Here is a 26,151-nt window from a genome sequence, read left to right on the forward strand (position 1 = left end):
ATTATACTGTTACATCCTGTCTTTCTATATTAAATATGCTCCCATGCTCCTGGCATTAAGGTTACATGATACTGCAGCATATGGATAATCCCACTATTATTAAGCATGCAATTATTTTAAATTATGTATACAATCTGATCACACAAATGTGTTATCACTCAGCAAAACAGTAAGACTATTTTAAAGGCCCTTGAAATTTACTGACAGAATTATTTTCCAGAACAGCTTTATTAACACCCACGCCATCAGTGAACTAGAATTTCCATTTCGCCATACCTCAGCTATCATTAGCACAAATCATTGTTAATCATATAGATAGAAAAGAGGGTCAGGTCAGCTGGTTCCATCTGCATCTCTTAGATCAGCAGAGGTCAAGCATTTCAACCAGAAACCTCTCAGTTGTCTGCTGGTCTTTGCCTATTTTTACCTAATATAATGTGATTTATTGCATACATAGTCTACATATAGCATTGAGAAGGAAGCATCATGGGGATACAGATTTCAGAAGTTGTAGGCTTCTGAGCAGATTCAAAAGTACCATTCTAAACTATAACCAGCATGAAACCTCTCCATCCCATATTCTTCCAAGACTCCGTGCTATAGCTATACCTGACCATTAAAGAAGACCCAGAAGGGGTGAATGGGGTGGCTCAGTTGATGAAACGCCCACCTTCCACTCAGGTCAAGATCCGTTTCCTGAGATAGAGGCCCTGTGTCCCCCATATCCGGATCTCTGCTCAGCAGGGAGGCCAGCTTCTCCCTCTGGCCCTCCCCTAGCTTGCAGGCATACACACGCTCTCAAATCTTTTTTTTCCCCATCATTTATTTTTTATTTCTTTTCAGTGTAACAGTATTCATTGTTTTTGCACCACACCCAGTGCTCCATGCAATCCGTGCCCTCTCTAATACCCACCACCTGGTTCCCCCACCCCTTCAAAACCCTCAGATTGTTTTTCAGAGTTCATAGTCTCTCATGGTTCACCTCCCCTTCCAATTTCCTTCAACTCCCTTCTCCTCTCCACGTCCCCTTGTCCTCCATGCTATTTGTTATGCTCCACAAATAAGTGAAATCATATGATAATTGACTCTCTTAGCTTGACTTATTTCACTCAGCATAATCTCTTCCAGTCCTGTCCATGTTGCTACAAAAGTTGGGTATTCATCCTTTCTGATGGAGGCATAACTCCATAGTGTATATGGACCACATCTTCCTTATCCATTGAAGGGCATCTTGGTTCTTTCCACAGTCTGGCAACCGTGGCCACTGCTGCTATAAACATTGGGGTACAGATGGCCCTTCTTTTCACTACATCTGTATCTTTGGGGTAAATACTCGGTAGTGCAATTGCAGGGTCATAGGGAAGCTCTATTTTCTTTTTTTCAAAGATTTTATTTATTTATTTGACAGAGAGAGAGATCACAAATAGGCAGAGAGACAGACAGAGAGAGAGTTGAGGAGAAGCAGGGTCCCTGCTGAGCAGAGAGCCCTATGCGGGACTCGATCCCAGGCCCCTGGGATCATGACCTGAGCCGAAGGTAGAGGCTTAACCCACTGAGCCACCCAGGCGCCCCGGAAGCTCTATTTTTAATTTCTTGAGGAATCTCTACACTGTTTTCCAAAGTGGCTGCACCAACTTGCATTCCCACCAACAGCGTAAGAGGATTCCCCTTTCTCCACATCCTCTCCAACACATGTTGCTTCCTGTCTTGCTAATTCTCAAATTAAATCTTTAAAAAAAAAGACAACGCCAACCCCGCAGTCACCTTGCCCTCAAAACCAATGAATTCAAGGCTCAGAGCGAGGTAGGCAAGCAATATGTGCTAAGGTTTTGGAAAAGGTCACAGGGTGGGAGCGGGAAGCCATATACTACCAACTGTGCTAGCCTCCAAGCTGAACAGAGTAACGTCTGCTGGAGGTAGATTCTTTCAACTTTCCAAATGGAGTAATCTTCTTAGGGCCTACAGAGTGAAAGAGCAGAGCCTATGAAAGATCGAGAAATAAAGACCACTTTCCTGAGCACTCTGTGCTGGGCACTACACTACAGGTCATGCATTTAATCCTCACAACGAGGCTGTAAGGTCGAATTCTCATTTAACAGACAAGGAAACAGGAGTTTGCAGGTGGTCCCTGGATCTGTAAAAACACTCAGATACGAGATGGGAGCCCAGGACCAATTACAAAGTGCTTCATCTCAGTCGCTACACTGGGTTGATCACCAAGATCAAAAAGGCGTGTCATGCTTCAAAATAATCCACAGGGTGAGATGGAGTGCACAGCCCAAATGTGACGGGCTGGTAACAGGCTGAGCGATGGGTGCAAAGGCTGCCTGCACTGTTCACTGTTCACACTATTTTTGCACTTATTTGAGATTTTCCATAATAAAAAACTGTAAATGCAATTCATACTTCTAACAAATTAGAAAAATCTGAAGGAAAAAATAAAGTATGTATAAATTTATTTTCATTACTAAAAATACAGTGACAAACTTTTATGGCTTGATAATCATCTTTGGTTATCCGTGATAATTAGCCTTTGGTTTGAGGGCAAGCATACTGTTAGTTTTGCCACAATAGAAATCTTAGGTTAGAAACATCTGGCACATACCTTCTAAAAAGGAAGCCTAAATAAAAAACTATGTTATGACTTTGGTAATAACCTTTTTTTGAAAAAAATATTTTATTTATATTTTGGTGGGGGGGAGGCAGAGAATGAGCAGGACAGACGGAGAAGCAGCAGACTCCCTTTCGAAGAGAGAGCCTGTCCAGGGGCCTGATCCCAGGACCCTGATGAGATCATGACCTGAGCTGAAGGCAGCCACTTAAATGACTGAGCCAGTTAGGAGACCAAGAAGGTTTTTTTTTTTTTTTTTTTTTTTTTTTGGTAGTAAGGAGTCTCTATGCCCAACATGGGGTTTGGACCCACAGCTTTGAGATCAAGAGTCATGTTCTACCAACTGAGCCAGGCAGGCCCTCCAGAAGTAACTTGTTTTAAGATCAGTTTGAGAGAGAAAGTGAGAGATCCGGATAGTATGAATTTGGATTCCTCCAACAGAGCAGCTTAAGATGGAAAGAGAAAAGCTTGAACAAGAGGATTTTTCTTTTTCTTTTCTTTTTTTTAAGTAAACTCTACCCTTGAACTCACGATTCCAAGATCAAGAGTCCCATGCTCTGCTGTGTGAGCCAGCTGGTGCCCCAAGAGCAGATTTTCAACAAACAGTATCACCCAGCCAACTCCAATCCCAATGGCTAAAAGGCACTATATAAGGGTTCTAGAGTAGCAGGAGACAGCCATAAAATGTCATAAAGGTAAATAAAAACAATTCTGAACAGCATCTCTAAGCCAGGAGGTGGAAGGAAGTTATGCTGGCTACAGAAGGTAGGTTTGCTTCATGGGAACAGGAACCACAGGTAACAAGAGAAGGAAAACTAGCTACACAAAGGCCTAAGATAAAAAATTACCAAGTGTGTCTCCTGAAAACTCACAGTGTGCTTGTCTTCAGGCTAAGCATCTTACCTGTATCATCTCATCTGGGTAAGCATGAAGATTAAGATAACTTAGTGTTACTTTTGGACAGGTTAAGGGTGTTCATTGTGTCCTTTGGGGATGGGAGTTGGGAGCGTGACTACTTTAACAATCCAAGGGTTAGCAAATCCAGGAAATACTCTACTAAAAAAAGTGGGGTTGGGGGGAAAGGACAGGGGCGTAACAGATTGCCTGAGTTTAAAATGGCTTCAAAATTCTAGGCCCAGAAGGCAAGAAAATAACATCTCAAATGATGTTCTGAAAGCTCCCAAATTAAAACTGAAGCCATAATTTTTTAAAAAAAGATTTTATTTATTTATTTGACAGAGAGAGACAGACAGACAGGGAACACAAGCAGGGGGAGTGGAAGAGGGAAAGGCAGGCTTCCCGCTAAGCAGGGAGCCCAATACGGGGCTTGATTTCAGGACCCCGGGACCATGACCTCAGCCAAAGGCAGATGTTTAACATCTGAGTCATCCAGGTGCCCCTGAAGCCTAATTTCAAATGGTAGCAAAAATGTCCCTCCAATAAGGGAATGAAAAAAATGGAAGCTGGAAGCTGGAGTTGTTTGGAAACCCCATGATCAAACGGTCCACATGGACCAGAACTAGGTCCAGATCCAGGAACGTGAATGGGAGAAGAATGCAGTCACTGCCACATACTTCCAGGAGGGGATGCAAGGTTCCAGAGAGGAGGATGCTCATCTGGGCAGGGGCAGGAGTGGAAAGACTGCCAGCCTGGAAGCAGGAGGGCAGAGGATGAGTGGGGGCCTTTGACCAAAACCCTTTCTGTAGAATCATGAAGTCACTTTGGGGGAAGCTTGGGGAAATGCTGGTGTTCTAGAAACTCAGACAACAGGCTCAGATTGGAAAGCAGAACTTATCAACTGGTTGGTATGGATGATCACTACCTCCGAATGCACAACAGACATTTAAGCAAGTGAGGCACCTTTTTACTTTGAACTAGCCTTTGTCTTGTTTTTATTGAATAAAGTCACTTGCCTGGGTCTGGAGCACCTTCCATCCCCTCATCGGCTAAGTTCTAATACCCTTCATTCAACACAGGTGTATGTCAGAATAATTCTAAAGTCTTAAACCTAGTTTCTCTACTCCTAGAGTTTGAAGTGAGTTTTTTCTTTCCCTTTCAGGATGAACGCTGCCTTCAGCAGGAAGCCTACTCTAGCTTCCCCAGGGACCAAGACAGATTCCAGCCTTCCTTCCACCAGTTTCCACTACATCCACCCAATAAATGAAGAGATACTGTGGATAGGGCTAAACTGTGACTAACCCAAAGTGGAATCTGCCCAAAGAGGAAGCCTACACCTGGGACATGGACAGCTAGGGGCAGTGGGCAGGCCCTGTGGAATTTCTTGCCGTGCTGAAGCAGTTTGTACTCTGGAAAGTTTAAGAGTCACTGGTTTAACAGAGTCCAGGATCTGGACTGAAACATGTATTTCCAAGTCTAGGAATAATACAAGCTCAGTTGAATTTTATCATATTCCCCTTTCCTCCTAAATAGAGAACCTGGAATAATCTTGCAGTCAAATTCTACCGCCCCCCCCAGTTTTTAAGTAAAGGGGTACACCTGGGTGGCTCAGTCAGTTGTGTCTGCCTCTGGCTTGGCTAAATGATCCCAGGGTTCTGGGACTGGGGTGTTTTTTGGTTTTGTTTTGTTTTGTTTTTGTTTTTGTTTTTTTTTTTTAAAGATTTTATTTATTTATTTGACAGACAGAGATCAGAAGTAGGTAGAGAGGCAGGCAGAGAGAGAGATGAGGATACAGGCTCCCTGCTGAGCAGAGAGCCCGGTATGGGGCTTGATCCCAGGACCCTGGGATCATGACCCAAGCTGAAGGCAGAGGCTTTAACCCACTGAGCCACCCAGGCACCCCCCTCCCAGTTCTACACATCAGCATCCTTGCTCAGCAGGGAACCTGCTTCTCCCTCTGCCTGACACTGCCCCTGCTTGCGTACTTTCTCACAAATAAATAAAATCTTTATAAAAAGTAAAATACAAATTTTTAGTAAAATCTACCCCAACGTGGGGCTTGACTTCAAGACCCCAAGATCAAGAGTCTCGAGCCAGCCAGGTGCTCTTATTTTTTAGAGAGACACTGGATTTAGCTGTATCTCAAATTTCACGGCTAACTAAGGAATGCTTGTTTTTGCTAGGATTTTATGACTTCGGTCTAGATGCCTGTGCTAAAATGGGAATTTCAGCATTCACCGGACACATAGGGCTACGGTATAAAGGGTAGTAACAGTTGGCTGCGCTTGTCTTCTAGAGGTTTGTTGTCTGGCAGGCAGGAAGACCATCATTTCACAGGGCAGTATAAGTAACAGTACTTTAAGGGAGAGAACACTTATCAGCAGAAATACTAGAACATTTTCAAAAGCAAGACTGAGCAGCTGTACATGCAATGCCTGAGAAGGAGTGTCCACTGCTGTCAAAACTAATTGGTCAGAATGGTTAACTTGTTTGCCATCTCTTACAAGCTTCAGAGAAGTTCTCAGGAAGCCCAGTGAGAAATGTTACAGGACTGAAGTGAGAAGGAGCAAGGCTCTGAAGCGTCAGGTCTGAGACGCCGGTGGACCACCAGAGGGATCAAAAGGGGCTGTCTGGGCCTGAGAGCATGAAGCCACCAAGGCTGGAGCTGGCACACAAAAGCTAGAGCCCAGCCTGCCATGGGCACTCTCCACAACCATGCGAGGCAGGTACCTAGCCTAGCCTAGCCTTGAATTTCTCCAGAACATGCATCATTTCTACCCCATATGCCCTGTATCTCTCATGTGTGTGCCACCCCACCCCCGGGACCACACCCCCTGCACGTACCCACTTCGTGTACCAGGAGCCTGCTCATCTGGGAGAGGGCAGCAACGTCTAGGCAGTCTGGACAGCCAGTCTTCCCGGGCACCACTCCCCAAACGCCAGAGCATCTGGGTCCCAGGGCCCCCTTTCATCATACTGAACAGTAACTTCCAGCGCATCTGCCTGCCACCCGAATGCGGACAGACCAAGGCAGTCTCTCCTCCACCCCCGAATCCCCAATTCCAACAGCACACCCCACAGGAGGGCCTGGTAAACTACTACTGTATCCAGCATGGTAGTTACTGAGCGCAGGTGGCTACTTAAATGAAGTTAAATAGGGCCAAATACAGTTCCCCAGCCATACTAGCCACATTCTAAGTCCGTGACAGCCATCTGTGGCTGGCACTTACCATACTGGACAATGCAGATATAGCATATTTCCATCAGCATAGGAAGTTCTATAGTATAGTACCAGTCTAAAGACTCCTGGAACCTTTCCCTAGGATTAATACACAGTCCTCAAACATCTTAAATCTCAATTTATGGCCATTCCTTGTTTCATTACCACCTTATCTTCTGTCTGCTTTTTTTTTTTTTTAAGATTTAATTTATTTATTCAAGATAGAGTGTGAGAACAAAGAGTAAGTGAGTGTGCGCATGCACACTTGAGTGGGGGAGAGGGAGAAGCAGGCTCCCCATGGAACAGGAAGCCCGATGTGGGGCTCGATCCCAGGACTCTGGGATCATGACCTGAGCTGAAGGCAGAGGCTTAACTGACTGAGCCACCCAGGGACCCTGTCTTTCATTCTTAACAACTAATAAAAATACTTGTTCTTCAACAGCAAACTATAGATACTACTTAATGTCTGAATTTTTCATTAGAACACCACAGCAGGATAATGCTGCATCATAACCACTTCATAGTATCTGTGGCCATTTGTCCTGGCAGACCAGGGGTGCACAAACACTATACGAGGTTCTCTGCAACCCGTCAAGGGGAAAGTTCAGTTAATGGTTTCACACACCAGCTTATAGGAAAGGAAGTGAGTACAGGAACAAAGGAATGCTCAAATCCGAGAATGCGATACTGTCGATAACATAAGGAACACTGAGGACACGAAACTGATGGCACTGATCAACTGGAACAGCCCTGACAGATTTCTTGCCCAAGTAAGAGGAAATGATGAAACATCAACCAAATCTTAAAATTCTTCTCTGAGAAGGTGGGAAACTCTGCCAGTGACAGTTTAGACAGTTTCATCAGACTGGAGAAGGTCCTGTTAGGAACTGTATGCAATTCTGTGTGGCAGGCACATGTATTTTACTCCCCAGTACTTTCACAGGAACCATGGTGAACTGAGGTGTTTCATATAGTTAGATTTATATTCCAAAACAATTCCTTCCTAACCCCTTCTCGAAACAAGATGTCAAAGTAAAAGAAATCCAGTCTGGCAAATGATAAACTAGCTCCACACTGGAACTTTTAAAAAATTAATTTATTGTTTCAGAGAGAGAGAGAGAGAGAGAGAGATTGAACATGAGCAGGAGGGGTAGAGGAAGAGAGACAATCCCAAGCAGACTCTGTGCTCAGGGCAGAGCCCAACTCAGGGCTTGATCTCACAACCCTAAGATCACGACCTGAGCTGAAACCAAGAGTCAGATGCTTAACCTAACTAACTGTGCCACCCAGAGATGCCCCCACACAGGAATTTTTTAAAGCTCTAAAATAAGTATAACAAATAACGTAAATGTAGTATCATACCTGTTCAGGTTAGATGTCAAAAAGTTAACTCCCACCACTCAATGGACACACGACCCAGAAGTCCCAAACAGGGAAACCTAGGCAACGCTGTATGGTACTGCCACTAAGAAAAAAGTCAAAGAGGCAGGGTGAGTTACATCAGATGGAAAACAGATGTGTCCTTTTCCCTCCCAGTAGAGGAAGGATGGAGACTAATGGCAGACAGATTCAACCAGAAAGACAAGACAAACCAAGACAAACACTCTTCAAATGCAGGTGAGGTGAAGAGCCTCACTAAAGCCAGGCAGCCTACAGGTCCCCATCTTAACACAAACAGCGGCTAGAAGTCATGGCACACTATACATGTCAAGGCTGCATTAGCACCCTCTCTCCTCTCTAGCATTCCTGCTATTCTCCCATGAACACACCCCAATCAGGGCTCTCTCTGTATGGCAGCCCACTCCTCACACATTTAACTGAAGGGTAAGAGGACTCTCAATGGCTGCTGGGTCTTCAGGATATCCAAGAACTCTTTCATTACTGAAGGTATTCCCGTTTCACTGAAAAGGTAAACTTCAATTTCAATTCTTTCACCACCACACCACACCTACCCCACCTCTCCAAAGAATAAGAGCCTTTAAAAAAAAGAGGGGGGGGTGCCTGGGTGGCTCAGTGAATTGAGCCTCTGCCTTCAGCTTGGGTCATGATCTCAGGGTCCTGGAATCGAGCCCCGCATCGGGCTTTCTGCTCTGTGGGGAGCCTGCTTCTCCCCTCTGCCCCTCCCCGCCACCTGCCTGCCTACTTGTGATCTCTGTCAAATAAATAAAAATCTTTTGTGGGGGGGGAAGACAACAGGCACAAAATGAAGTCACTTAGGCTAAACCCAGCATCACCAAATTGAGACTTAATTATAGTTCTGGCCGCTCCCAGAAATGGAATCTTAAACCAGTCAGTCCGGAATTACCTGGTCAACACTGGTGAGGTAACCTGCCTGACAGACCCCAGCTGTAGCCCATAGGAGATCTCCTCACAGCCAATCCACTTATTACTAGTGTAACTTCCCTGTCCCACTCTCTACTGCCTAAAGAAGTCTTTTTATTTTGTACAGCTCCTTGGAATTCCCTTCTTTGCTAGATGGGACGCTGCCTTATTCATAGCTTCTTGAATAAAGCCAGAAAGATCTTGAAAACTTACTCAGCTGAATTTTCTTTTTAACAGATCAAAGGAATCAGAAACTGTGGCTATATAGCATTTCTCTCTCTCTCTGATATTAGAAGGAGGGTGGGGAAGTTACCCATAGGGGAAATACAAGTCAGAGCAACAAACTCTTACCCAATGTGTATGGTTCTACAGACTTTTAAACCCTTGATTCTTTCTTCAAGTCAGATACTAGGAATGCAGGAATACCGCAAGTCTGAGAACTTATCTGAAGGGCTGAAGCTCAGTGGCTGTCATCCTCAGAAGAGATACTCAAAGTAGAAAATGCTTTTAAGTACATTAGCTTTAAGGGGCGCCTGGATGGCTCAGTTGGTTAAGCATCCACATTCGGCTCCGTATCCTGGGATCGCACCCGCACTGGCCTCCCTGCTGCTTCTGCCTCTGCCCCTCCCCTTGTGTGCTCTCTCTCTGACTCTCTCTCTCAAATACATAAAATCTTAAAAAAAAAAAAAAAAAAAAACTTCATATGATGTCTCCAAAATACATGAACAGATTAAGCCTAATATGCAATCACTGGGATTTAAATTCAGAAAAGCCTTACTACCCAAACCATTTTTAAACAAGCATTCAAAAAGTTGAATGTGGAAGAAAAGAAGTAAAACAGTACTACAGATTTTCACATTCTGTAAGCAAATCTGAAATTAAAAGCAGCATGGGATGTCTCTAGTGGGAAACTGCATTATTTAGACTCTAAATCTAGAGCACTTTCTTTTGTGCTGACTCCAGCCCTCCCCTGCTGGTGAACCAACTACAAGTCCTGGAGAACCCCTGTCTATGGATACGCAAATGAATTCTAGCTGGAGAATTCTATTTCCCCTGGGCAAGAGCCAGTTTCGTGTTCATGTGCATATTCCTTTCAACTCTACTGACCTACACTTAATGTCTGTTCTTTGTATTCTTTGGTTGTAACATTTCCATTTTCTCAATTAATGAGATAAAATCTTTGACATGTATTCATTTCGTATTTAAATGACAGTATGATCTTACCTTTTCTTGAGAACTACCATAATCTTAACAGCTAACATTTCTAACGAAGTTTTAAGTGTGTTTGGTTTATCTTCAGAGGCAAAAAGCAATACTCGTAAGAAGAGAATGGGGAGAGTGTTGAGATTCCTAATACTCCAAAGCTGGTCATACAAAGGTCGGTCGGAATGCTATGACTTCAGGAGTGTTCTCAATACTATTCTCCAAAAGCAGCTCAGATCTGCTCCGTATTCAGATGCAAGACAAACTGGGACAACAGACAAACCAAGGGCTTTGGGACCCAAGAAGACCCGAGAAGCTCTAGTTCAAATCAGGGCTTTTAAACTTACTAGTTGGGCAAGTTGAGGTAAATAATCTGTCCTCCATGGGCCTTTTATAGTAAATTCCTACATCTGTAAAAAGTGGATAGTTTTATCTTTCCGTGCTTCTGAGAATGAAGATATAAAGGAACCAGAGACACCAATGACTGACAGCTCATTACTATTAGGCCCAGTATCTCCCCACCTCTTCAATTTCTGGAGCTATTACTGGTTCCTGGTAAAATGGAGTAAAAAAAGTCCCTTATTCACCCAGTACAACATTCTTCAGTTCAATTCTTCAACCAATGCAATTACAGAACATATTTTAGTCTTCACTCTCTGTGTTGAGATGAGCCCCACAACTGAGGAAATTTTCCAAATACAGAACTTAAAATTAAAACATATCCTTTCTAATGAACTCTGTAACTACCTTTTACAAAGGGAGTCCAGCCACACCCAGAGATGAGAGACTCCAGAGGGAAGAAAGCCCAGGCTCAGGAAACTCCTTAAAATCACAAAGTTCTCAAATTTTTCATGGAAAAGAGGAGCCGGGTAATTATTTGCCTTATGTTAAAAAAAAAAAAAAAAAAGTAATGTGTACTTGGATTTTTAGGAAGAGAAGGATAGAGGATTTGTCTTCCAAATTTTATTTTTCTTAAGTTAACACTGATTCTTTCTTAAGGCATTCATTTGACAGCAGAAAGAGCCAGGTCAGGAAACATGGGAGACAGATGGGGGTGAGGAACCCCCCATCATTTTAGAGCTGGCTAAGTACAGGCATGCTCACATAATGGACAGATGACTGGGCAACTGACTGATAACTGGCTTATTTATGACCCCTACAATTTCTGACTCTCCAGTGTATCTGGTGAAGGACACAGATGATAAATGTAAATGCCCCCTGGGTATCTAACAGAGACCCTGAGCTTAGTTTAAAATTTAGTCCTATTTCAAGGTTGTCAGAAATGTGGGCTAAGCAGATTTCCTAGGTATCACACCAAAAGCACAACATGTAGAAGGACTAACAGACTGAACTTCATCAGGATTAAGAACTTCTGCTCTTCAAAAGATGCTGTTAATACAGTGAGAAGACAAAGATGGAGAAAATATGTGCAAACCACGTATCCGACAACAGACTTAGAACTCTAAAACTCAGTAAGAAAACAACCAACTCGATAAATAAGCTAAAGAATAACCAGATAGTTCACCAAAGATCCCATGAGATAAAACTATCAACATGCCTGAACGGCTAAAAAAATATTTTTTAAAAAAATATTTTGTTTATTTATTTGACAGAAATCACAAGTAGCCAGAGAGGCAGAAAGAGAGAGAGAGAGGGCAGGGAAGAAGGCTCCCCGCTGAGCAGAGAGCCCGATGGGGCTTGATCCCAGGACCCTGAGAACATGACCTGAGCTGAAGGCAGAGGCTTAACCCACTGAGCCACCCAGGTGCCCCTGGTTAAAAAAAAATTTTATGACCATACGAACTACTGGTGAAGATATGGAACTGGAAGATGTGGAATAATATTGCTGGTGGGAAGGTAAGACAGAAAAAACATTTTAAGAATTAAAAATACATTTTGGGGTGATGAAGATATGTTCTGGAATGAAAGAGTTATGTCGGTTGCACAATCCTGTGAATATACTAAAAAGCACTAAAATATGGGACACCTGGGTGACTCAGTCAGTTAAGCATCTGCTTTGGCTCAGGTCATGATCCCAGGGTCCTGGGACTAAGTCCCACATTGGGCTCTCTCTACTCAGCAGGAGCCTGCTTCTCCTCTGCCAGCCACTCCCCCTGCTTGTAATAAAATAAAATAAAAATAAAATCTTTTTTTAAAAAGTGATAAAATGAACCTTGAAGGAATGACAACGATTCCCCTCCTAAGTATCTACCATTAAGGCATATGTCCAAAGACTTGTACACAAATGTTCACAGCAGGGTTATACGTAACAGTCAAAAACTGGAAGCAAATGTTCATCACTTGGAGAATAAACTGTGACCCCACCTTTATAAAGGAATAAGATTCAGCTACAAAAAGGAATGAACTATTGACATTTAACATGGATGGAACTCAAAATGATGTTGAGTAAAAGAAGCCAGACACCTCTCCCCTAAAAGTACATCTACTGTACGTGCATATACATAATGTATAAATGCAGATTCCACTTAAATGAAATACCAGAAAATGTGAACTAGAAAGCAAGTCAGTAGTGGTCCGGGAATGGGTAAGGAAGGGGCAGTAGGCAGGAGGGAGGATTTATAAAGGGGCTTAGGAGACTTTTGGGATAATGGACTGATCATCTTGATTGGGGTGACAGTTTCAGAGACAGACGCATAAATCAAAACTCAACATGTATAGTGTAAACATGTACAGTTTATTATATGGCAATTATACCTCAATTAAGCTGTTCTATAAAAAAGAGAAGGTGGGGGCATCTGGGTGGCTCAGTGGGTTGAAGCCTCTGCCTCAGGCTCAGGTCATGATCCCAGGGTCCTGGGATCAAGCCCTGCTTTGGGCTCTCTGCTGCGTGAGGAGCCTGCTTCCTCCTCCTCTCTCTCTGCCTACCTGTGATCTCTGTCTGCCAGTCAAATAAATAAATAAATAAATAAAACCTTTAAAAAAAAAGGAAGGTGACCAGAGGTTATCTGCAGATATTTGAGGGGATGACACGGAAGAAGCAGTGACCTTGCGACACTTCCCACTTCATTCAGGATGTCAAATCTGGGCTCCGGTAAAGGCTTTTCTTAATTTTCTGCAGCACACACATTTGTCACATGTTCTGTTAGCAGTTAAGAGTCACATTACATACAGAAACCTTCCACCCACCCAAATCTGTCCAAGGGGAACATTCTCTCCTGTTCTCAGACTCAAAATTATTTCCATGTTCCTCTACCCTAAGCATTACATCTGATCTAGTCCTACCCATAACTAATCTTCCCCAAGCCTCTTCTTTTCATTTGCACAACTCCAGTTTGAATCCTCATTACTTCCTGACTATTTCCTCAGCCTCAGAGCTGCTCTGCTCTAGTTAGCCTGCTTTGCTATAAATACACGGTGTTCGCTACCACAGTCAGAGCTCCTTGGACTAACTCTTCCAGCCCTGCCAGGCTTGGCCCCAGCTCCCTTTTCGTCTATTTGCTTACCATAACCTGCCTCTCTGTACTTCCCCCGCCCCAGCACCTACAAGGAGCATCTCTGCTGCACCATGACCCAAACCCAGCAACTCCTGAGAAGACTAGAGGTAAACAACTGATGGAAGAGAATACCCACTAGGATGACTATAATCAAAAGGACAGGCACTAACGAGCGCTGATGGGCAATGCAGAGACACAGGACCCCACATGCTGTTGGGCGAAGGTGAACCACCCTGCACAAGGCTGGCAGTCCCTCAGAAAGTTAAACAGAGAATCACCCTATGACCCAGCAATTCCATTTCTGGAGACAAACCCAAGAGAAATGAAACGAAACATACATCCCCACAAAAACCTGCACACAAATGTTCACAGTGTCATTATTCACAGTAGCCAAGAAAGAGGAAACCACCTAACTGTGTAGAGCATTTGGTGATGAACATAGACAAGCTCTGAGTAAGTATAATCACTGGACCCTTGGGGAACCTGAAGAAATCAAAAAGGGAGAGATGAGAGGCCATGAGGCGTTCCACAGAGATGACAACCTTCCCTCCCATTAAGCTGGGCTGGAAATGAATCCCCTGAGATTCTCTCCAGTATCCTTCTGGTAATTCTTTCCAGCCAGTCCACGTGAGTGATGAGTAGTGCCGAGACAGTCTGGACTGCACACACTGTTCCCATCCCCAGAAAGAAACAGCTCTCTTAGCCACAACTTTCTCATTTTGCCTAACTCAGTCCCCTTCCAGTGCTCTAGACTCTTCCACTTCTGACTCTGCCAGGGACACTGCTTCCAACCAGAAGGGCCTTCCTGCCTCTTTCTCCCACCCACCCTCCCTAACCCACCTCAAAAAACAAGGCCTCCTGGGGCACCTGGGTGGCTCAGTGGGCTGGGCCTCTGCCTCTGGTTCCGGTCATGATCTCAGGATCCTGGGATCAAACCCCGCATCAGGCTCTCTCCCCCCACCCCGCCTGACTCTCTGCCTACTTGTGACCTCTCTGTCAAATAAATAAATGGAATCTTTTTTTTTTTTAAGATTTTATTTATTTATTTGAGAGAGAGACAGTGAGAGAGAACATGAGCGAGGAGAAGTTCAGAGAGAGAAGCAGACTCCCCGTGGAGCTGGGAGCTCTATGCGGGACTCGATCCCCGGACTCCGGGATCATGACCTGAGCCGAAGGCAGTTTTCCAACCAACTGAGCCACCCAGGCGTCCCTAAATGGAATCTTTAAAAAAAAAAAGCCTCCTAAACTGAACAAATCTGTCATCACTTGGTCTCTCTACCTAAACAAGCAAAAAATTAACATCAATACTGATGTGCTCCACTGAATAGACATTTGAAAACGGCAGCCTCGGTATATAAGAAATGTTTATATAGCTGTTTAACAGCTAAGTTCTTAGGGGTCCCTGGGTGGCTCAGTCAGTTGCATGTCTGACTCCTGATTTCAGCTCAGGTCACGATCTCAGGGTCATTGAGTTCAAGCCCTGCACTGGGCGTAGAGTCTACTTTAAAAAAAGAGAAAGAGAGAAGAAAAAAGAGGAATACAGAAGGAATGACTGAAATAAAAAAAAAATCATTTTGCATTCCTTAATGAAAATGAAAGATTCAGGTCAAGGTCATCAATGATGCTAATGCCCCAGGTGAAAGGTGGATGGGAAACTAAAGATCTACATGTCACCAAAACAGCACCTCAAGAGATCACTTCCTAATCACAAGAGGCTGCAAAGGACACATACACAGCTGTCACCATCTTAATATAGTGATTAAACTTACCTTCACTAATAGTGGGACAATCAGACATTATGAAATAGTCTCATCAAAAACATATAACCTAAATTTACCCAAGCTTTTAGATCTAACTTCCAGTGCACAAGAAACAGCAGGGCTAGTGGTGCACATTAAGTATCAAAGGATGCAACCAGCCAAACCCAGAGCGTGGAACATTGTTAAGACAACTGGTTTGGGGGCACCTGGGTGGCTCAGTCTGTTGAACGTCTGCCTTTGGCTCAGGTCATGATCCCAGGGTCCTGGCATCAAGCCCCGCATTGGGCTCCCCGCTTATTGGAGAGCCTGCTTCTTCCTCGCCCACTCCCCCTGCTTGTGTTCCCTCTCTAGCTGTCTCTGTCAATTAAATAAATAAAATCTTTAAAAAGAAAAAAACAACTGGCTTGATCTTTTCAAAGTTAAAGGTAATGACATAAAAGGAAGGGGGGGAAGGGACCACATCTAGATGAAAAGACTTGAGCATTTAGGGGTGAAGTGTCATGATAATATCTAATATACTTTGTTTCTTTTTTAAAGGTTTTATTTATGGGGGGGGCATGAGCAGGGGCACAGGGAGAAGGAGAATCCCTGCTGAGCAGGGAGCCCAATGTGGGCAGAAGGCAGATGCTTAACTGACTGAACCACCTAGGTGCCCCTCTAATTTACTTTTGTTTTAGTTCAACCAAAAGAACAGATAGGGAGCAAATAGAGTTGACCCTTGAACAACACGGGTCTGAACTGTGTGGGTCTACTAATATGTGGACTTTTTACAGTATGGTACTTATATGTATTTTCTCTCATTATTCTCTTAACATATTCTTTTCCCTAGCTTACATTATTGTAAAGATACTGTATACAGTACAGTATATATTTAACATACAAGTGTTAATCAACTGCTTATTGGTGAGCCTTCTGGTCAATAGTAGTCTATCAGTACTTAAGTTTTTGGAGAGTCAGAAGTCATACTAGAATTCAACCACAAGGGGGTTTGGTACCCTTAAACCTTGCACTGTTCAAGGGTCAACTGCTGAAATTGGGTAGGAGTTTGTGTGTGTTCATGTATTTTATGATTCTATTTACTTGAATTTTTTCGTAACAGAACATTTTAAAAAGGGACGGCTACTCCACATTAGAGGAAGGGACGCCTCCTGAAGCAGTGCTGTTAGGACATGCTCTCTGGTCAGATTACAATCTGGTTAAAGAGTTTCTGATATTGAATCCCCAGGATTCCCCAACTTTACCAGGGGCGGGTAGACCTGCCAGGGAACCTCAATATGCAGAAATGCTTCAAACAAAACCTTCTGAAGTACTTCAAGGTGTGCTTAACCAGCCCTGACTACTAATTCAGATTTAAGTAATCCTCCATGTCATTATATAAGTCCCTCCTGTTTCTTTGTTTTAGAGGGCTGCAGGGTGGTAAGACTTTAGAAAGCTAAGAAGTGTGGGAAAAGTTTGTAATAAAGAATACATAACATCATTTGCTTAGTGAAAGACCCGCGGATCCCCTTACCCAAGAATCCAACACTGCCACTGGATGCAATCAGCAAGAGGTTCTTTATTGTTTCGCAGGCACCTGCGGATGGTCAGCGCGCGCCTGCGGGTGGTCAGCAGCTCCTGCTAGCTGAGCACACCCGGCTGGGGTGGTGCCGGGTTTTTATAGACAGGTACAAACAAGTTTTGGGTGGGGCGCAACTGATTGGTTGACAGAACTTTTGAAAAAGGCATACGTGGAGTTTGCTGATTGGCTTTGGGGACCCGCACGCGCGAAGAGAGGCGGGAAGGGGGAACAAGCTGATTGATTCTGAGGGCCCGCACACGGGAGGAGAGAGGCGGGAAAGGGGGAACAAGAAGGGGGAAGGTAGGAATGCCATCATGGCGTCTTCTTCTTATTTCTATAAGCCAAGCAGTTACAGAAGGGCAAAAGAGCAATTAATAAGCAATTAATAACCTAATTTACGCCTAAAAGCCAGCGGTTTACAGAAAAGCAAACAAGCGGTTAGTTATCCTATCTATCTTCTAGGGGAGGAGTCTTTCACTTAGTTTATTGTGTTGGGGCAGAAGGGCCTGAAAAGATATGAATACTGGTAAACATTGTAATTCTTGGGGAAAGGTGAGCAGAAACCTTGAAGTTTCCATTTTTGCTCCTTACCCTTTTTCATCTTTAATCTTCATATAACAAAACCTACCTGTAGCCTAGAACAAAATGAACATCCTTTTTAGTTCAATATTGCCAGAAGTATCCTCACCCCAGAGGTTTTCAAATTTACTAACAAAGTTATAGAACGCATTCTTACTGTATTATAATTTATATTAATAAATTAATAATAATTTATTATATAATAATACTGTATTATAATTATATTATAAATAATAATTTATATTATGATTTACTGTGGCAAAATATAAATAACATAAAATTTACCATTTTAACCTCTTTTAGCTTTATAAACAAATTCTCACAGCTACAATTCAACTTTCTTCCTCGCATGTAAGAGAGACTTCCTAGCCACCTCTTCAGGTTGTAGGGAGGATTCCATGTGCAAATCAGTAAAGCAGCTTCGTAAACAATGAAACACTTTACAGAGATACACAATTTACCTGAAGTCAATATAGGACTGACTGTAGGAAATGACACGATTTTGCCTTGCCACCCCCTCCAAAAAGAAGATTGGATTTAGAAAGATTTCAGTTGCCACTAGTCCAAAACATTTTTGAGTTCATTAACCTCAAGAATAAGTGTTCTCCTGCAGTTCTCACTCACCCAAAAGCAACCCATCCTTTCATTTCTACATCTCACTTCTGCTACAGTTGCTGAATGAACTTCCTCACTTTTACTCAAAGGCTTAACCATCAAAAGCCTGTTGGTTAGGTGACAACGGACTTTCAGAGTCACCCAGCTGTTCACAAACCAGACACTAGTTCTCTGAATTATAAGCTGTATCTGAGAAACATGCCTGGGTGGTTCAGTCAGTTAAATGTCTGCCTTCTGCTCAGGTCGTGATCCCAGGGTCCTGGGATGGAGTTCCCCCTAGGGCTCCCTGCTCAGTGGGGAGCCTGCTTCTCCTTTGCCCTCTGCTGCTCCCCCTGCTTGTGCTTGCTCTTTCTTTGTCAAATAAATAAATAAAATCTTAAAAAAAAAAAAGAATCTGAGAAACAGAGGTATATGAAGGATCAGTATAAAGATGCTCTGGGACCTGTCTTTAGGAAAGAGTGACTCTATTATTAATGCTAAATTTATTAGTTAGGGTTTCCAAAGAAAACAGAACCAACAGAACCACCAAGATGGAGGAAGAGAACCTAATGGCTCTGCTGGGACCATATATAAGCTCACAGTTTGCCAATTACCTTCAAGGGAGATTTAAAATATGCTGTTAAATATAAACTTCATACATACAAGATTTACCTATGTAACAATGTATAAGATCACATAAATACATACAGAATTATATATATATATATAGTATATATATATATATATATATATATATATACACACACACACACACACACACACATATATAAAGTATATATATGTGACATTTATTACATGTAAGTAGCTCACACAATTATGGAGACCAAGAAGTCCCAAGATCTGCAGTCTAAGGGCCGGACAACTAGGACAGCCAATGGTCTAAGATCCAGTCTGACTTTCACGGCAGGAGAAAACCTTCAGACAGAGGTGAATTCTCTTTTGTTCAAGCTTTTTGCTTTACTCAGGACTCTTCACAACTGGACAAGGGCAATCTGCTCTGCATAGTCTACAGATTCAAGTGTTAATCTCTTCCAGAAAGACCCTCACAGATACATCCAGAGGAATGTTTTAACCAAGTCTGGGCATCCCTGCCCCAATCAAGCTGCCACGTGAAAGTAAGCAGCCGGCCAGGGCTAGATATGAAAAGCTAACAGAAGCTCAGCCACTTGAGGTTTCAGGTAAAAAAAAATGCAGAACTGTAATGTTTAAGCACAAGGCCCAGCTCTTCAGGCTGAAAAGGAAATGCTAAAGAACAGAAATGTCCGAAGTTTCACAACACTTTGCTTCTCTTTCAAAAGTTACTGAAAGGAAGGTTTAACAGGACTGAAACTGTGCTAGTTAAGATTTTGGCAAAATAAAGATCCACCTGCCCAACTGGATCACCAATGCACAGCTTGCTCGGACAACATTTTAGAGATGTCATTACGAAGTACTAATTCAAGGTGGAAACACAACACTACCATGAAAACAAGGAAAAAGGATGGACATTTCATATTCCGTAACTCCACATGCTTCCCCACCACATGACACTGCACGGCTGAGCACACTATGAGGTGGTAATAAATACATGATTTATGAATCACATTTCAAGGTCAGAGATCTGTCCATTAAGATGCAGTCTGGATTTGAGGGGAAGAGTTTGGATGAAGAAAAGGTACTGATCTTAATTTCCTCATCTGTAAGAACATCATACTGCAGTGTTGTGGTGATGGCAACATCACCATCTATTTCCAGAACTTTTTCATCACAGCAAACAGAAACTCCATACAAATTAAGCAATAACAACCGAGGTCCCGCTCCTCTAGCCCTTAATAATCTCTACTCTACTTTCTATGAATTGTCCTTTTCTAAACAGCCCATGGAAGTGGGATTACAAAGGATCTGTCCTCATCTACGGTGTACCTCAGCATGGTGTGTCCCAGGTTCAACACATGGCATGCATCAGAACTTCCTTCCTACAGTGACTACCATGCCACTGCATGTAAATAGTACCACATCTTGCTTAACCTTTTTTATTAATTTTATTTAAATTCGAGTTAGTTAACATATACTGTATTTTGCTTATTTTTTTATCTGCTGATGTGGGTCGCTTCTACTTTTTGACTCTCATTCTGTCATGAACAACAGTGTATCAGTATCTGTTCTGATATCCGGTTTTCAAATCTTTTGGGTGTATACCTAAAAGTGAGTTTCCCAAGACATACAATAACTCAGTTACATTTTTAAGGAACAACCAAACTGCTTTCCATAGCACCAGCACTATTTCAATTTAACAGCAATACACAAGGGTTCCAATTTTCCAGGTCCTGCCCAACACATGTTTTTTAAATTAATTTATCTGACAGAAAGAAAGCGCAGGAAAAAGCACAAGCAGGGGGAGTGGCAGAGGGAAAAGCAGACTCCCCAGGGCTCAACCCCAGAACTCCGGGATCAGATGTGAGCCAGAGGCAGACAAAGATGCTAAGTAAGGCTTAACTGACTGAGCCACCCAGGTGCCCTCCCCTCCCCAGCCATCTTTTAAATAACAATCAGTGTGAAGTGGTATCTCATTGTTGGTTTGATTTGTATTTCCCTAATGACTAGTGACATGCATTTTTGTTGTGTGAATTAGCCATTTGCATACCTTCTTTGAAGAAATGTCCATCCAGGTCTTGTGCCATTTTAAATTGAGTTTTATGTTCTTGAGTTGTAGTTCTTACATATTCTGAATACTAATTCCTTATCAGATATGATTTACATGTACTTTCTCTTATTCTGATTGTCTTTTTACTCTCTTAATAGTGTCCTTAGAGTTTTTAATTTTGATGAAGTCCAATTTACCTGTTTTTCCTGTCACTGCCTATCCTTTCACTGTCAAATCCAATGTCATAATTTTTACCCTGTATTTTCTTTCAAGAATTTTATAGTTTTAACTCTTAAATCCTTTGGTTTGATCTAATTTTTGTACATGTTTAATAGATAAGGGTCAAGCTTACTCTTTTGCAGGTAGAGTTTCCCAGGACCACTACCATTTGTTGAAGACACTGTCCTTTTACCACTAAATGGACTCAGCACCCCTGTGCAAGTTCAACTGACCCTGTACATGAAGGTCAATTTCTGGGCTCTATATTCCACTGATCTACACGTTCCCTTATGCCAGTACCATAACATTTTGATTACTGTAGTTTTGTAGTAAGTTTTGAAATCATGAAGTGGGAAACTTCAACTTTATTTTGAGCTTTCAACAGTGTTTTCACTATTCAGAGTCCCATGATTTTCTAGCTGAATTTTAGGATGCGTTTTTCTATTTCTGCAAAAAACAGTCACTGAAATTTTATTGCACCAAATATGTAAATGGCTTTGGGTAGTATTGTCATCCTAATAAAATTAAGTTTTCTAAGCCAAAAACGTGACATGTCTATCTTTTTATATCTTCTTTAATTTTTCCCAGCAGTTTTATAGTTCTCAGTTTACAGGTCTTTCATACACTGAGTTTATTTTTTAAACTCAGTTTTTAAAAAAAATTCCAGTAGAGTTAACATGCAGTGTTAAATTAGCTTCAGATGTACTATGTAGTGACTCAATACTTGCATACATCACCAGGTGCTCATCCTAAGTGCACCCCTCAATCCCCATCATCAATTTCACCCAACACCCCATGGTCACCTCTGGTGACAATGAGTGTGTTCTCTAGAGTTAACAGTCTGTTTCTTGGTTTGTGTCTTTTTTCTTTTTCTTTTTTTTTGCCTTTGCTCATTTGTTTTATTTCCTAGATCCCATATATGAGTGAAATCAGATAGTATGGTCTTTACTACCAAGCTGATTTTGCTTTTTTTGATGCTATCGTAAGTGGAACTGTTTTTCTGGTTTCCTCTTTGGCTAGGTTCATTGTAAGTATACAGAAATGCAACTGGTTTTTGCGTGTTCACCTTCTCTCCTGCAACTTTGCTGAAATTAGTTTATTAGTGCTGTCACAGGTTTTAATTTTCATTTTTCAGTATGAAATCTTCAGATATTCTTCATCTGCATCTACTCTTTCTTTTCCCATTTGGATGTCTTTTCTCTCTTTTCCTTGCCAAACTGCTCTGGTTAGAACTTCCAGTACAGTTATGAATAGAAGCAGTGGCAGTGGGCATTCCTGCCTTGTCCCTGAACTAAATCAGAGGAAGCACTATCATATCAGTCTTTTACCACTATGATGTTCACTGGGTGCCTTTCGTATATGGCTTTTATCATGCTGAAGTAACAGTGCTCTATTCCTAGTGTTTCGAGTCACGAAAGGCTGCTGAACTTCATCAAAGGCTTTTTCTGGATCAGTTGACATGATCATGTGTGGATTTTTTTTGTTCCTTTCATTCTATAAATGTGTACTATATTGATCACTTTTTGAATGTGCAATCATCCTAGCATTCCAGGAACAAATCCCACTTGCTCGTGGTGTGTATAATCCTTTTAAAGGACTGCTTAATTTGATTTGCTGGTATTTTACTCAAGATTCTCAAATCATTGTATTTTTAAGGGCTACTGACCTGTAGTTTAATTTTTGTAGCATTTGCTTGGCCTTGGTTATCAGAGCAATGTTGGCTCATAGAATGATTTAGTAAGTGTTCCTCCCCTCTTTGATTTCTGGGAAAAATGAGAGGACCAGTTAGTTCTTTAAATGTTAGTTAGCATTCACTAGTAAAGACATCAGGTCCAAGGTTTTTCTCTACCAGTAGATTTCAGGTATTCGATTTGATCTCCTTACTTGACAATAAGTACGATTTTTATTGAGTTGGTTTTGGTAGTCTGTGTTTCCAGGAACTTATTAATTTTTTTTTATTTTTTAGTTTTTATAAACATATATTTTTATCCCCAGGGGTACAGGTCTGTGAATCACCAGGTTTACACACTTCACAGCACTCACCAAAGCACATACCCTCCCCAATGTCCATAATCCCACCCTTCTCCCAGCCCCCCTCCCCCCAGCAACCCCTCAGTTTGTTTTGTGAGATTAAGAGTCACTTATGGTTTGTCTTAGGAACTTATTAATTTTATCCAGGTTATAAAAATCTGTTGTTGTACAAGTGTTCACAAGACTCTCAATCTTTTTTTTTTTTTTAAAGATTTTATTTATTTGTTTGACAAAGATCACAAGGAGGCAGAGAGGCAGGCAGAGAGAGAGGAGGAAGCAGGCTCCCTGCTGAGCAGAGAGCCCGGCAGAGAGAGAGGAGGAAGCAGGCTCCCTGCTGAGCAGAGAGCCCGATGCAGGGCTCGATCCCAGAACCCTGGGACCATGACCTGAGCCCAAGGCAGAGGCTTTAACCCACCGAGCCACCCAGGCGCCCCAGGACTCTCATAATCCTTTTTTACCCCCTGTAGAATAGGTAGTAAATTCCCAATAAAGCTCATTCCCGATTTTAGAAATGCGAGTATTTTTTTTTTTTTTAAGTCAATCCAGCTGGGACTGTGCTCAGACCGGGGTGTACTTGAGATTCCCACCCTCTCCTCCCCTTCTGCCCTCCCCACCCCCTACTTGTGTCTGCTCCCTCTCAAATACATAAATAAAATCTTCAAAGAGAGGTTTCTTTTTTCCCCCCAATGTTAGCATTTATCGCTATGAATTCCTCCCTTAGCACTGCTTTACTGTGTCCCATAAGTTTTAGTATATTGTGTTTTCATTTTATTCATCTCTAAGTATTTAAAAATTTCCCTTGTGATTTCATCTTTGGCCCACTCCACTGGTTCTTTAAGAGCGTGTTGTTTAACATCTGCAAATCTGTGAATTTTCCAGTTTTCCTCCTGTTACTGATTTCTAACTTCATTTCACTATGGTCCGAAAAGAAATTTGTATGATATCTATCTTGCTACCAAGACTTACACTGTGGCCTAAGAGCAGGTGTGTCCTACAGAAGGTCCCATGAGCACTTGAGAAGAACGCATGTGCTGTTTCTGGGTGGAGTCCTGTGTGTGTCCCTTAGATCTGGCTGGGTTATTGTTATTGAAGTTCTCTATTTCCTCACTTCTGTTCTCTGGTTCTACCCACTCTTAAATATCATTGTAAAATTATCTACTTCTTCCATCAGTTCTGTCAATTTTTGCTTCATAGAATTTTTTTTCATTTTAACTGGTTTTAGCCCAATGTGGGGCTCAATCCCAGGACCCTGGGATCATGACCCCAGCCAGAGGCAGACACTTAACAGATTCAGCTACCCAGGCGAAACTTAGCAGTTTTTATTTAAAGTTGCATATATGATTATTCTACTCCTGCATCTTCTCAATTGTTTCTTCCTTATATATGCCCTTTTCCTTTCCTACTTGGCAAAATCTGGCTTTGTGTTCAAGGGCTTTTTGGCGGTCTTTGTCCAGTTTTAGTCTAGTGATAACCACCTTGCTAGAGTGAATGCCCACACAGACAGTTGGGCCATCCGCCTTCTCTTGCTGTACTGGTTCAATGTAGAGGACATGTCTCTTCCTGCAAACCTGGGATAATTTGCCAATTTGCTGACCTTTGTAGTGTCCTCGCACAACCTGCACTCCATCACCCTTTCGGATGGGCATGGATCGAACCTTTTACTTCCATCTCAGCTCTTTGGAAAGAGGGAAAGACATGATCTTCCTGCGAATGTGGGATGGTGCACTGAAATGCTGTTTACAGTTTTTGCTCTGGTCAGAAGTCACAAAGGGATTAAACTTCATGTTGGCCAAGGGCACTTCAGCGATGGCCACAAAAGGGAAGGGCTGCTTCATATAATTTCCTGACCTGTCATTACATGTGTAAATGTTTACCACTATTTTATCTTCTTGCTGTACTGAACCTTTTATGTTCTTCTTTGTCCTTTGCAAATTTTTCCAATTTAAAATCTATCTTGACTCATCTCAGTACAGCCATCCCAGCCAGCTCTCTTTTGGTTACTATTTATGAGAATTCTCTTTTCCCACTCTTTCATATTCAAATTTTTTGTGTCTTTGGATCTAAACTGAGTCTCTTGTAAATAAATAATTGGATCAGGTTTTTTTTAGCCAATCTGCCAATCTGTCTTTTTGGAGTTTAATGCATTTATATTTATAGAAACTACTGTTAAGGAAGGACTTAATTCTGTCATTTTGGTGTCCGTGTTCTGTAAGCCTTACAGCTTTTTTGTTATTCTGCACCACTATCTTCTTTTGTGTTCAGCTGATTTTTTTTTTAGTAGTAAAACATTTTAAGTCCCTTCTCATTTCCTTTTGTGTGTACTCTACAGCTATTTTATTTGTCATTATCCATCAGCTTTACAGATGTTAATACTGTACCTTATTGTGTTGTATGCGACAAAACCCTTTCCTACAATACTGTGATGCCAACAGACATATCATCATTTTGAGACCAGAGTTTAAGCAAAAGGAAATGAATATTTTAAGTGTAAACGGTGAAGTAGTTAAAGCCAGAAATTATTACAGATTTCCAAACTAGAAAGGAAAAGCCCAGTGAAGCACAACAGATTTTAATTTTCTATAAAGTAAATATTACTTTCGGGGCGCCTGGGTGGCTCAGTGGGTTAAGCCACTGCCTTCGGCTCAGGTCATGATCTCAGGGTCCTGGGATCGAGTCCCGCATCGGGCTCTCTGCTCAGCAGGGAGCCTGCTTCCTTTCTCTCTCTCTCTCTGCCTGCCTCTCAGTGTACTTGTAATTTCTCTCTGTCAAATAAATAAATAAAATCTTTAAAAAAAAAATAAAGTAAATATTACTTTCTAATAATCCACCTAAACAGAAAGCTCTTGGAGTCCCTTGCGGGAGGGGGGGGCATGGTGCCTGGGTGGCTCAGTGAGTTAAGTGTCTGACTCTTTCATGATCTCAGAGTTGTAAGATTGAGCCCTGCACAGGGCTCCCTGCTCAGCAGGGAGGCTGCTTCTGATTCTCTCCCCACCCCCACTTCCCACTTTCTCTAAGAAATAAACAAATCTTAAAAAAAGAGCAAGAAGTCTTAAGACCA

General features: G+C 42.2%; 1 protein-coding gene and 1 pseudogene across 3 annotated transcripts in view; both read right to left on the bottom strand.

The window, feature by feature from the left end:
* The window catches only part of RAB7A (RAB7A, member RAS oncogene family), a 72,809-nt gene that overhangs the window by 22,872 nt on the left and 23,786 nt on the right, over positions 1-26,151 (bottom strand). Inside the window, exon 2 of one of the 3 annotated variants that reach the window (XM_045063390.1) lies at positions 8,091-8,193. The exons of the other annotated variants lie outside the window; for them this stretch is intronic. The gene's annotated coding sequence lies outside the window, so the exon portion shown is untranslated. The remainder of the gene's footprint in view (positions 1-8,090; positions 8,194-26,151) is intronic. 3 annotated transcript variants of the gene reach the window in all.
* On the bottom strand, positions 23,461-25,726 carry LOC101685634 (annotated as a pseudogene).

The sequence above is a fragment of the Mustela putorius genome, unplaced genomic scaffold (genome assembly GCF_011764305.1).
Source record: "Mustela putorius furo isolate JIRA1106 unplaced genomic scaffold, ASM1176430v1.1 tig00003850_pilon_pilon_pilon, whole genome shotgun sequence".
In the NCBI taxonomy this organism is placed as follows: Eukaryota; Metazoa; Chordata; class Mammalia; order Carnivora; family Mustelidae; genus Mustela; species Mustela putorius.